The sequence below is a fragment of the Crinia signifera genome, chromosome 9, assembly GCF_055691185.1.
Source record: "Crinia signifera chromosome 9, ASM5569118v1, whole genome shotgun sequence".
Classification (NCBI taxonomy): Eukaryota; Metazoa; Chordata; class Amphibia; order Anura; family Myobatrachidae; genus Crinia; species Crinia signifera.
In genome coordinates this window covers 58024965-58038839 of record NC_139225.1, presented here as the reverse complement: position 1 = coordinate 58038839, position 13875 = coordinate 58024965, and the positions used below count along the sequence as shown (strand labels likewise).

Here is a 13875-nt window from a genome sequence, read left to right as displayed (position 1 = left end):
CCAACCAATAAAGTTCTTCACATTTTGCAGACGGTATAACACCCACAATGTGGATTTATATACCGTTCAGCTCTATTGTATCATTCAATCCCATTGGATTCAGGGTTTTCAGACAAAAAATCCAATACGCCTCCCTCCTGCATAGATGAACATATCTATCCCCACCTCGGGGTGTACTCTTGATGTGTTCAATCCCTATCATATGGATCCCCTTCATGGTTCCTTTTTGGCAGGCGGCCATATGTCTATACAGGCTATTGGTCCTGCTCATTTTCTAAATGTTCCGTTTATGTTCCATAAATCTAATATGAAGATTTCTAATGGTGCGGCCAACATATTGCAGGCCGCACCCACAAGTTAAAAGGTAAATTATGTATTTTGTCTTACAGTTAACAAAAGTTTTTATAGGGAAGGTTTCTCCGGAGACAAAAGATGAAAAACTGGTATACTTTTTCTCTGAATTTATGCAGGAACTACATGTCCCCCCCACCCCTCCCTCCCCACAACGATGGTATCCCTCCGGTTTTGGTGGGAGCCAGGTTGTTCCTACCTTATCATGTTTTTCTTTCTTCTTTTTGAAAAAACTAGGGGCCAGTTTCTCTTTTAAATTGCGAGCTCTTCTAAATACCACTGTATTTTCAAAATCAATTTCTTTCTTTAAAATTTCATCTGACTTCAACAAACAAAGATTCTTTTTAAGTATCTTTTTTATCTCAAGCGCTTTAGTGTTATATTGTGTAACAAACACCGCCTTCTTCTCCCTAGTATTTTTTTGTTGTTTCCCTTCCCCATTTTCACGTATATTTACATCTGGGCCCAATAATTTGACTCTGTCCATCTTGTCTACTGACTCCATGGACTCCTGCAGTAATTTGGGGGGGTAGCCCTGCTCAAGGAAGGACTGACGAATATTCTCACTTTGTCTTTTAAATGCCCCAGTTGTTGAGCAATTTCGCTTTATCCGCATGAATTGACTCTTCGGAATATTTGTTTTCCATTTTTTATAGTGATTGCTCTGAAAATTGAGGTACCTATTTTGATCTACACTTTTAATATAGGTCTCAGTTTGTACTTTGTCACCTTCTATCGTGAGGGCGATATCCAGGAAATTCACACTACTGGGGTGGAAATTACTCGTGAACTTTAAACCATAACCGTTATTATTGAGACTATTAGTGAATTGTGTAACTGAATCTAAATCCCCATCCCAAACAAAAAACAAATCGTCTATGTATCTGCCATAAAGGACCAAATTCGCCCCAAGCTCCGCCCCCCACACATGATGTTCCTCAAACTGTCCCATAAACAGATTTGCGAAGCTTGGGGCGAATCTGGTCCCCATAGCTGTGCCCATTAGCTGTAAATAATAATGTGAATCGAAAATAAAATAATTGTGAGTCAAAATAAACCTAATGGAATGTGTAATAAAATCCACCAGGTCGTCCGAGATCGCAGGATCTCTTGACAAATAGTATTCAACGGCTTTAATGCCCAACTCATGGTCAATATTTGAGTATAGCGCCTCCACATCGCTAGTTATAAAGTAATAGCTATCTTTCCATTGTAGATCTTTAATCATTTTTAAAAAATGTGTAGTATCCTTAATATATGATTGCAATTCTTGGACATATTTTTGTAGATAGCTATCCACAAAGAAAGAAAGATTATTTGTCATAGAGCCTATTCCTGCAATAATCGGACGACCTGGTGGATTCACCAGTGTTTTATGAATTTTGGGGAGAAAATAAAAAGTGGGTGTGATGGGGTGAAGTGCAGAAAGAAAACCATGTGTTTCTCTGGATATCGCCCCCACCGACAGACCATCATCAAGAAGATGACTCAATTCATGTAGATAAAGATTCGTTGGATCCTCACAAAGTTTCGTGTAATATTTAGCATCACTTAATTGCCTGTAGGCCTCCTTTAAATACTCGTCAGTCTCCATGAGCACGACCCCCCCCCCTTTGTCTGCCTGTTTTATAGTGACACTAGGGTCTTCAATTATTAGTTTTAGGGCTAATCTCTCTTTTTTTGTTAAATTATCCTTCAATGGAGTTTTATCAGATTTAGCACAGAGTTCCCTAAATTGCTCCATTGTGACTTTATAGAAACTCTCCACAAAGGGACCTCGAAACTGCAGGGGATAAAAATCCGATTTTTTCTTAAAAATCTTTTTATCAGGGAATTTTTCTGTTATATCGAAAATTGGAATAGTGGGGTGGCCCTTTCCATTTTCTAACAATAGAGACTCCAGAATATTGACCATTACTTGGTCTTCCTGTTCCAATTGTACAACATTAGCACTCTCACATGAACCTTTTTGATTTTTTAACGCAAAGTATCTTTTTTGGCTTAAATTTCTCACAAAACGATTCAAATCTACGAAAAGTTCGAATAAATTGGGCTTATTGGCTGGGGCGAAGTTTAATCCCCTCTCCAACAAACTAATTTCCTCCTCCTTTAATATTTTCTTAGAGAGGTTAAAGATCCCCTTTCCTTTTATCTTCTTTTTAAGGAGCTTTCGTGATAATTTCCATCCTCCCCGTTTGCCCCTAGTTCTTCTTCTCTTGATCTTTTGTTTGACCTGGGGTTCTCTTGTTGATATCTCGGGTGATTGGTCCTGGGGGGTTCCCCTAAAAAAACCCTTTCTCCATAATTAGGGGAAGTTGTTTGGCTACTCCCTATCCTCTCATTTCTAAAGCCTGATCCCTCCCTATTCACATAAGGTTTTCTATTTTGTTTGAAACCCTGTCTTGGGCCTTCCGGTGTCCCGTATCCCTCAAGTGGTGCAAATCGATTATGGGTGTCTATTTGATACCTCTCCTCTTTTTGTTGCTCTCTGCGTTGGGGCCGAGGATACACAAATTGTCTCCCCCTTTGTTCTAGACTATTCCCATATGGGCGGTAGTTGGTATTGTCTCTTTGATGGTACTTTTTATCATAGCTAGTCTCCCAGTTTCTTCCTACTCTATTCCTGTTGTAAGTATGGGCTGTCCCTGTTGCATAGTCAGACCTATCTCTGTCTAATTTGGTGTTTTTTCTTTGTATAAGGGTTTTTTCAAACTCCTCTACATTTTTGTTTACCTGTTGGTCCCTTTTAGGAAACTCTGGGTCAACTGCATGTACTTTAAGTTTTTCATGAACTTTCTCAATTTCCTGTTGAATATCCTTTACTTTATCCTCTCTATATCTAACGAGTAACCTCATTAGATTTTTTGAACAATTGTCCAATATCCCCTCCCACTCCTCTGAGAACTTTTTATCTTCTTTGAAGGTTGAGGTTTTTAGAATCCTCAACCCCCTTGGGATCAGGCTCTGGTCCAGATATTTCTGTAGCAGAACCTGATCCCACCAATGCCTAGTCTCGTCCATGCAGAGGTTCTCTAATTTATTAAATAGGCCATGCATGCTATCGATACTTTCAACTGGCAATATTTGTTGAATTTTTGTTGGATCTTTTAAGTACATAGTTCTTCTTTCCAACCTCTCACTAATACATTTCAGATTTGACATGGTTGGGGCTATAGATATAGCTTGACTTTGCTGCTACTTAGACACAAAAAGTACAAAACTGGCAAAAGAATTTTAGTGACTCTAAAGCCACTCCGTAGCGCTGGTCGTACTATATCTATAGTACCCAAAAATAATAATTATTATGTGTGCTTTTTGTCTATTTCTAGAACATATAAAATAGTCAATCAATTAATAAATTTATTTGTTTATTTATTTATTTGACTGAACAGATTAATTGCAGCTTCTTCATACAGGGAGTGTCAATCCCTTAGATAGTACAAGAATGTAAAAAGTAAGTGACAGACACACACAAGTGTCTGTCCCTTTAAGAAGCGCAAATCCGTTCAGTAATTAAATGACCAATTCATAATGGTAAAAAATAAACGATTTTTATTAAAATAACATAAAAAATAAGAATTCATAACAATTCATAACCCCCCCCCTTTCACAGTACATGTGCACAATGACAATAGACAAACAGAACAAACAACATGAAACATAGAATAAAAGCTGATTTAGCTGGGATGCCGTATGTTAAAGTCACTTAGATTTGTGGCAATGGAAAGGCAAATGAGGCTTTGTGTGCAAAAATAGCAAGAGGCTTATAAGGTGCTTGATATAGTTACCAGTCCTGTAAACTTGATATGCGCTGTTTCAACACAATTGTGGAACCCAGGTCAGTCTCTCCAAGTTACCAGAGGTGTACTCCGGAAGATAGCAGCGTAGGGGACCTCTCCTGCTGGACCAGCCAGCGGTGTGGGTATTTGTAATCCAAAAGGTTTGCGCTTCTGCAAAGTAAATACAGGACCAGTATATAATGTGGGCTCAAATACGCGTTTCTCCGCCTGTCGCTGGAATCGGCGGCTTCCTCAGTCTGAGCCCAAAGGTTCAAGATATGCATTTTTATAGTAGCGCTGTTCGCGCCTTTCCTTCTACCCATATTTCCGGGTTTGCACTCCAAGCCTCACTTTCGTTTACATGTATTTATAGGCTCCCGCGGCCATTTTGTCCCTTGCGTTTCAAGCCTCATTTGCGCTCCGGGATCATACTTATTATTAGCCTACAGGTACATGCCTCATTTAAATATAGCGAAAATTAATTTCATATTTTAACCACAATCGCAGTCCATAATGCCCATCAAAAATCCACCATGCCTCAATCTTATACTGTTTTTAGTGTGTATTTGCCTCTTTACTCATTTGTTTCATTAGTAATGCCACAGCAATTGTCATATCCAGCCGGCATCCTTAAAGGGACATACTCACATGCAACACAAAAAAACATAACATCAAAAAATCCCCAAAAATTATTATTATTACTACATAAATATAAATAATAATATTAAATAATATATTTTTAATTAGAAATTCATAACAATTATTAGAAAGCACCTGCATATGCATATAATGATCACAAAAAATTCTCATAAAGAACTAATGATAAGGTGACTATTTTTGGTACATTATGACTTATGCAACAATATTTACATGCTAGGACATAGGGCTAACCGTCCAGAGGAGTGTATTTTCATAGGACGACGAATATAGGATCAACTTATAAACTAAAAGGACACACTCACATATAAAAATACATGTGCGTATACAGAATCCAGATATTAAATAAATTATAACATCCAAAATATGCACCCTAGAATAAATTCATATTTAATAAATTAAATTAAATTAATAGATAAACCTTATCCCGCCCCATACCCCCTATCTCACCCATAATTAGCCATAGGTCATGAAACACATATTCACATGTCCCATGGCACATAGTGATGATGACACATCCACCCTAACCCCAACAGATCCTCCAACCAATAAAGTTCTTCACATTTTGCAGACGGTATAACACCCACAATGTGGATTTATATACCGTTCAGCTCTATTGTATCATTCAATCCCATTGGATTCAGGGTTTTCAGACAAAAAATCCAATACGCCTCCCTCCTGCATAGATGAACATATCTATCCCCACCTCGGGGTGTACTCTTGATGTGTTCAATCCCTATCATATGGATCCCCTTCATGGTTCCTTTTTGGCAGGCGGCCATATGTCTATACAGGCTATTGGTCCTGCTCATTTTCATAATGTTCCTTTTATGTTCCATAAATCTAATATGAAGATTTCTAATGGTGCGGCCAACATATTGCAGGCCGCACCCACAAGTTAAAAGGTAAATTATGTATTTTGTCTTACAGTTAACAAAAGTTTTTATAGGGAAGGTTTCTCCGGAGACAAAAGATGAAAAACTGGTATACTTTTTCTCTGAATTTATGCAGGAACTACATGTCCCCCCCACCCCTCCCTCCCCACAACGATGGTATCCCTCCGGTTTTGGTGGGAGCCAGGTTGTTCCTACCTTATCATGTTTTTCTTTCTTCTTTTTGAAAAAACTAGGGGCCAGTTTCTCTTTTAAATTGCGAGCTCTTCTAAATACCACTGTATTTTCAAAATCAATTTCTTTCTTTAAAATTTCATCTGACTTCAACAAACAAAGATTCTTTTTAAGTATCTTTTTTATCTCAAGCGCTTTAGTGTTATATTGTGTAACAAACACCGCCTTCTTCTCCCTAGTATTTTTTTGTTGTTTCCCTTCCCCATTTTCACGTATATTTACATCTGGGCCCAATAATTTGACTCTGTCCATCTTGTCTACTGACTCCATGGACTCCTGCAGTAATTTGGGGGGGTAGCCCTGCTCAAGGAAGGACTGACGAATATTCTCACTTTGTCTTTTAAATGCCCCAGTTGTTGAGCAATTTCGCTTTATCCGCATGAATTGACTCTTCGGAATATTTGTTTTCCATTTTTTATAGTGATTGCTCTGAAAATTGAGGTACCTATTTTGATCTACACTTTTAATATAGGTCTCAGTTTGTACTTTGTCACCTTCTATCGTGAGGGCGATATCCAGGAAATTCACACTACTGGGGTGGAAATTACTCGTGAACTTTAAACCATAACCGTTATTATTGAGACTATTAGTGAATTGTGTAACTGAATCTAAATCCCCATCCCAAACAAAAAACAAATCGTCTATGTATCTGCCATAAAGGACCAAATTCGCCCCAAGCTCCGCCCCCCACACATGATGTTCCTCAAACTGTCCCATAAACAGATTTGCGAAGCTTGGGGCGAATCTGGTCCCCATAGCTGTGCCCATTAGCTGTAAATAATAATGTGAATCGAAAATAAAATAATTGTGAGTCAAAATAAACCTAATGGAATGTGTAATAAAATCCACCAGGTCGTCCGAGATCGCAGGATCTCTTGACAAATAGTATTCAACGGCTTTAATGCCCAACTCATGGTCAATATTTGAGTATAGCGCCTCCACATCGCTAGTTATAAAGTAATAGCTATCTTTCCATTGTAGATCTTTAATCATTTTTAAAAAATGTGTAGTATCCTTAATATATGATTGCAATTCTTGGACATATTTTTGTAGATAGCTATCCACAAAGAAAGAAAGATTATTTGTCATAGAGCCTATTCCTGCAATAATCGGACGACCTGGTGGATTCACCAGTGTTTTATGAATTTTGGGGAGAAAATAAAAAGTGGGTGTGATGGGGTGTTGCATGTGAGTATGTCCCTTTAAGGATGCCGGCTGGATATGACAATTGCTGTGGCATTACTAATGAAACAAATGAGTAAAGAGGCAAATACACACTAAAAACAGTATAAGATTGAGGCATGGTGGATTTTTGATGGGCATTATGGACTGCGATTGTGGTTAAAATATGAAATTAATTTTCGCTATATTTAAATGAGGCATGTACCTGTAGGCTAATAATAAGTATGATCCCGGAGCGCAAATGAGGCTTGAAACGCAAGGGACAAAATGGCCGCGGGAGCCTATAAATACATGTAAACGAAAGTGAGGCTTGGAGTGCAAACCCGGAAATATGGGTAGAAGGAAAGGCGCGAACAGCGCTACTATAAAAATGCATATCTTGAACCTTTGGGCTCAGACTGAGGAAGCCGCCGATTCCAGCGACAGGCGGAGAAACGCGTATTTGAGCCCACATTATATACTGGTCCTGTATTTACTTTGCAGAAGCGCAAACCTTTTGGATTACAAATACCCACACCGCTGGCTGGTCCAGCAGGAGAGGTCCCCTACGCTGCTATCTTCCGGAGTACACCTCTGGTAACTTGGAGAGACTGACCTGGGTTCCACAATTGTGTTGAAACAGCGCATATCAAGTTTACAGGACTGGTAACTATATCAAGCACCTTATAAGCCTCTTGCTATTTTTGCACACAAAGCCTCATTTGCCTTTCCATTGCCACAAATCTAAGTGACTTTAACATACGGCATCCCAGCTAAATCAGCTTTTATTCTATGTTTCATGTTGTTTGTTCTGTTTGTCTATTGTCATTGTGCACATGTACTGTGAAAGGGGGGGGGTTATGAATTGTTATGAATTCTTATTTTTTATGTTATTTTAATAAAAATCGTTTATTTTTTACCATTATGAATTGGTCATTTAATTACTGAACGGATTTGCGCTTCTTAAAGGGACAGACACTTGTGTGTGTCTGTCACTTACTTTTTACATTCTTGTACTATCTAAGGGATTGACACTCCCTGTATGAAGAAGCTGCAATTAATCTGTTCAGTCAAATAAATAAATAAACAAATAAATTTATTAATTGATTGACTATTTTATATGTTCTAGAAATAGACAAAAAGCACACATAATAATTATTATTTTTGGGTACTATAGATATAGTACGACCAGCGCTACGGAGTGGCTTTAGGGTCACTAAAATTCTTTTGCCAGTTTTGTACTTTTTGTGTCTAAGTAGCAGCAAAGTCAAGCTATATCTATAGCCCCAACCATGTCAAATCTGAAATGTATTAGTGAGAGGTTGGAAAGAAGAACTATGTACTTAAAAGATCCAACAAAAATTCAACAAATATTGCCAGTTGAAAGTATCGATAGCATGCATGGCCTATTCAATAAATTAGAGAACCTCTGCATGGACGAGACTAGGCATTGGTGGGATCAGGTTCTGCTACAGAAATATCTGGACCAGAGCCTGATCCCAAGGGGGTTGAGGATTCTAAAAACCTCAACCTTCAAAGAAGATAAAAAGTTCTCAGAGGAGTGGGAGGGGATATTGGACAATTGTTCAAAAAATCTAATGAGGTTACTCGTTAGATATAGAGAGGATAAAGTAAAGGATATTCAACAGGAAATTGAGAAAGTTCATGAAAAACTTAAAGTACATGCAGTTGACCCAGAGTTTCCTAAAAGGGACCAACAGGTAAACAAAAATGTAGAGGAGTTTGAAAAAACCCTTATACAAAGAAAAAACACCAAATTAGACAGAGATAGGTCTGACTATGCAACAGGGACAGCCCATACTTACAACAGGAATAGAGTAGGAAGAAACTGGGAGACTAGCTATGATAAAAAGTACCATCAAAGAGACAATACCAACTACCGCCCATATGGGAATAGTCTAGAACAAAGGGGGAGACAATTTGTGTATCCTCGGCCCCAACGCAGAGAGCAACAAAAAGAGGAGAGGTATCAAATAGACACCCATAATCGATTTGCACCACTTGAGGGATACGGGACACCGGAAGGCCCAAGACAGGGTTTCAAACAAAATAGAAAACCTTATGTGAATAGGGAGGGATCAGGCTTTAGAAATGAGAGGATAGGGAGTAGCCAAACAACTTCCCCTAATTATGGAGAAAGGGTTTTTTTAGGGGAACCCCCCAGGACCAATCACCCGAGATATCAACAAGAGAACCCCAGGTCAAACAAAAGATCAAGAGAAGAAGAACTAGGGGCAAACGGGGAGGATGGAAATTATCACGAAAGCTCCTTAAAAAGAAGATAAAAGGAAAGGGGATCTTTAACCTCTCTAAGAAAATATTAAAGGAGGAGGAAATTAGTTTGTTGGAGAGGGGATTAAACTTCGCCCCAGCCAATAAGCCCAATTTATTCGAACTTTTCGTAGATTTGAATCGTTTTGTGAGAAATTTAAGCCAAAAAAGATACTTTGCGTTAAAAAATCAAAAAGGTTCATGTGAGAGTGCTAATGTTGTACAATTGGAACAGGAAGACCAAGTAATGGTCAATATTCTGGAGTCTCTATTGTTAGAAAATGGAAAGGGCCACCCCACTATTCCAATTTTCGATATAACAGAAAAATTCCCTGATAAAAAGATTTTTAAGAAAAAATCGGATTTTTATCCCCTGCAGTTTCGAGGTCCCTTTGTGGAGAGTTTCTATAAAGTCACAATGGAGCAATTTAGGGAACTCTGTGCTAAATCTGATAAAACTCCATTGAAGGATAATTTAACAAAAAAAGAGAGATTAGCCCTAAAACTAATAATTGAAGACCCTAGTGTCACTATAAAACAGGCAGACAAAGGGGGGGGGGTCGTGCTCATGGAGACTGACGAGTATTTAAAGGAGGCCTACAGGCAATTAAGTGATGCTAAATATTACACGAAACTTTGTGAGGATCCAACGAATCTTTATCTACATGAATTGAGTCATCTTCTTGATGATGGTCTGTCGGTGGGGGTGATATCCAGAGAAACACATGGTTTTCTTTCTGCACTTCACCCCATCACACCCACTTTTTATTTTCTCCCCAAAATTCATAAAACACTGGTGAATCCACCAGGTCGTCCGATTATTGCAGGAATAGGCTCTATGACAAATAATCTTTCTTTCTTTGTGGATAGCTATCTACAAAAATATGTCCAAGAATTGCAATCATATATTAAGGATACTACACATTTTTTAAAAATGATTAAAGATCTACAATGGAAAGATAGCTATTACTTTATAACTAGCGATGTGGAGGCGCTATACTCAAATATTGACCATGAGTTGGGCATTAAAGCCGTTGAATACTATTTGTCAAGAGATCCTGCGATCTCGGACGACCTGGTGGATTTTATTACACATTCCATTAGGTTTATTTTGACTCACAATTATTTTATTTTCGATTCACATTATTATTTACAGCTAATGGGCACAGCTATGGGGACCAGATTCGCCCCAAGCTTCGCAAATCTGTTTATGGGACAGTTTGAGGAACATCATGTGTGGGGGGCGGAGCTTGGGGCGAATTTGGTCCTTTATGGCAGATACATAGACGATTTGTTTTTTGTTTGGGATGGGGATTTAGATTCAGTTACACAATTCACTAATAGTCTCAATAATAACGGTTATGGTTTAAAGTTCACGAGTAATTTCCACCCCAGTAGTGTGAATTTCCTGGATATCGCCCTCACGATAGAAGGTGACAAAGTACAAACTGAGACCTATATTAAAAGTGTAGATCAAAATAGGTACCTCAATTTTCAGAGCAATCACTATAAAAAATGGAAAACAAATATTCCGAAGAGTCAATTCATGCGGATAAAGCGAAATTGCTCAACAACTGGGGCATTTAAAAGACAAAGTGAGAATATTCGTCAGTCCTTCCTTGAGCAGGGCTACCCCCCCAAATTACTGCAGGAGTCCATGGAGTCAGTAGACAAGATGGACAGAGTCAAATTATTGGGCCCAGATGTAAATATACGTGAAAATGGGGAAGGGAAACAACAAAAAAATACTAGGGAGAAGAAGGCGGTGTTTGTTACACAATATAACACTAAAGCGCTTGAGATAAAAAAGATACTTAAAAAGAATCTTTGTTTGTTGAAGTCAGATGAAATTTTAAAGAAAGAAATTGATTTTGAAAATACAGTGGTATTTAGAAGAGCTCGCAATTTAAAAGAGAAACTGGCCCCTAGTTTTTTCAAAAAGAAGAAAGAAAAACATGATAAGGTAGGAACAACCTGGCTCCCACCAAAACCGGAGGGATACCATCGTTGTGGGGAGGGAGGGGTGGGGGGGACATGTAGTTCCTGCATAAATTCAGAGAAAAAGTATACCAGTTTTTCATCTTTTGTCTCCGGAGAAACCTTCCCTATAAAAACTTTTGTTAACTGTAAGACAAAATACATAATTTACCTTTTAACTTGTGGGTGCGGCCTGCAATATGTTGGCCGCACCATTAGAAATCTTCATATTAGATTTATGGAACATAAAAGGAACATTATGAAAATGAGCAGGACCAATAGCCTGTATAGACATATGGCCGCCTGCCAAAAAGGAACCATGAAGGGGATCCATATGATAGGGATTGAACACATCAAGAGTACACCCCGAGGTGGGGATAGATATGTTCATCTATGCAGGAGGGAGGCGTATTGGATTTTTTGTCTGAAAACCCTGAATCCAATGGGATTGAATGATACAATAGAGCTGAACGGTATATAAATCCACATTGTGGGTGTTATACCGTCTGCAAAATGTGAAGAACTTTATTGGTTGGAGGATCTGTTGGGGTTAGGGTGGATGTGTCATCATCACTATGTGCCATGGGACATGTGAATATGTGTTTCATGACCTATGGCTAATTATGGGTGAGATAGGGGGTATGGGGCGGGATAAGGTTTATCTATTAATTTAATTTAATTTATTAAATATGAATTTATTCTAGGGTGCATATTTTGGATGTTATAATTTATTTAATATCTGGATTCTGTATACGCACATGTATTTTTATATGTGAGTGTGTCCTTTTAGTTTATAAGTTGATCCTATATTCGTCGTCCTATAAAAATACACTCCTCTGGACGGTTAGCCCTATGTCCTAGCATGTAAATATTGTTGCATAAGTCATAATGTACCAAAAATAGTCACCTTATCATTAGTTCTTTATGAGAATTTTTTGTGATCATTATATGCATATGCAGGTGCTTTCTAATAATTGTTATGAATTTCTAATTAAAAATATATTATTTAATATTATTATTTATATTTATGTAGTAATAATAATAATTTTTGGGGATTTTTTGATGTTATGTTTTTTTGTGTTGCATGTGAGTATGTCCCTTTAAGGATGCCGGCTGGATATGACAATTGCTGTGGCATTACTAATGAAACAAATGAGTAAAGAGGCAAATACACACTAAAAACAGTATAAGATTGAGGCATGGTGGATTTTTGATGGGCATTATGGACTGCGATTGTGGTTAAAATATAAAATTAATTTTCGCTATATTTAAATGAGGCATGTACCTGTAGGCTAATAATAAGTATGATCCCGGAGCGCAAATGAGGCTTGAAACGCAAGGGACAAAATGGCCGCGGGAGCCTATAAATACATGTAAACGAAAGTGAGGCTTGGAGTGCAAACCCGGAAATATGGGTAGAAGGAAAGGCGCGAACAGCGCTACTATAAAAATGCATATCTTGAACCTTTGGGCTCAGACTGAGGAAGCCGCCGATTCCAGCGACAGGCGGAGAAACGCGTATTTGAGCCCACATTATATACTGGTCCTGTATTTACTTTGCAGAAGCGCAAACCTTTTGGATTACAAATACCCACACCGCTGGCTGGTCCAGCAGGAGAGGTCCCCTACGCTGCTATCTTCCGGAGTACACCTCTGGTAACTTGGAGAGACTGACCTGGGTTCCACAATTGTGTTGAAACAGCGCATATCAAGTTTACAGGACTGGTAACTATATCAAGCACCTTATAAGCCTCTTGCTATTTTTGCACACAAAGCCTCATTTGCCTTTCCATTGCCACAAATCTAAGTGACTTTAACATACGGCATCCCAGCTAAATCAGCTTTTATTCTATGTTTCATGTTGTTTGTTCTGTTTGTCTATTGTCATTGTGCACATGTACTGTGAAAGGGGGGGGGTTATGAATTGTTATGAATTCTTATTTTTTATGTTATTTTAATAAAAATCGTTTATTTTTTACCATTATGAATTGGTCATTTAATTACTGAACGGATTTGCGCTTCTTAAAGGGACAGACACTTGTGTGTGTCTGTCACTTACTTTTTACATTCTTGTACTATCTAAGGGATTGACACTCCCTGTATGAAGAAGCTGCAATTAATCTGTTCAGTCAAATAAATAAATAAACAAATAAATTTATTAATTGATTGACTATTTTATATGTTCTAGAAATAGACAAAAAGCACACATAATAATTATTATTTTTGGGTACTATAGATATAGTACGACCAGCGCTACGGAGTGGCTTTAGGGTCACTAAAATTCTTTTGCATGTTATACATCACATGGAAAAAAGTGCACATCAAGTGGCATTAAGTACATACTGTATTCAATATATGTATTACATATGCAGTTTTTTGTAACTATATTGGATTTGCAACCCTTGAGATGCAGTAGCTTCTGTATTGGTTTAGCTCAAGGTGTAAATATGTATCTTTAATTTCCCTTTGTTGTAGGTTTGTGCGTTAAAGATATGAAGTGCTTTTCATTTACTTGTTTAAACTTTCCCCTA

General features: G+C 38.0%; 1 long non-coding RNA gene across 1 annotated transcript in view; it reads left to right on the top strand.

Annotated features, from left to right (window-relative positions):
- Positions 1-13875, top strand: part of LOC146036595 (uncharacterized) — a 48441-nt gene that overhangs the window by 14254 nt on the left and 20312 nt on the right. The window lies entirely within an intron of this gene.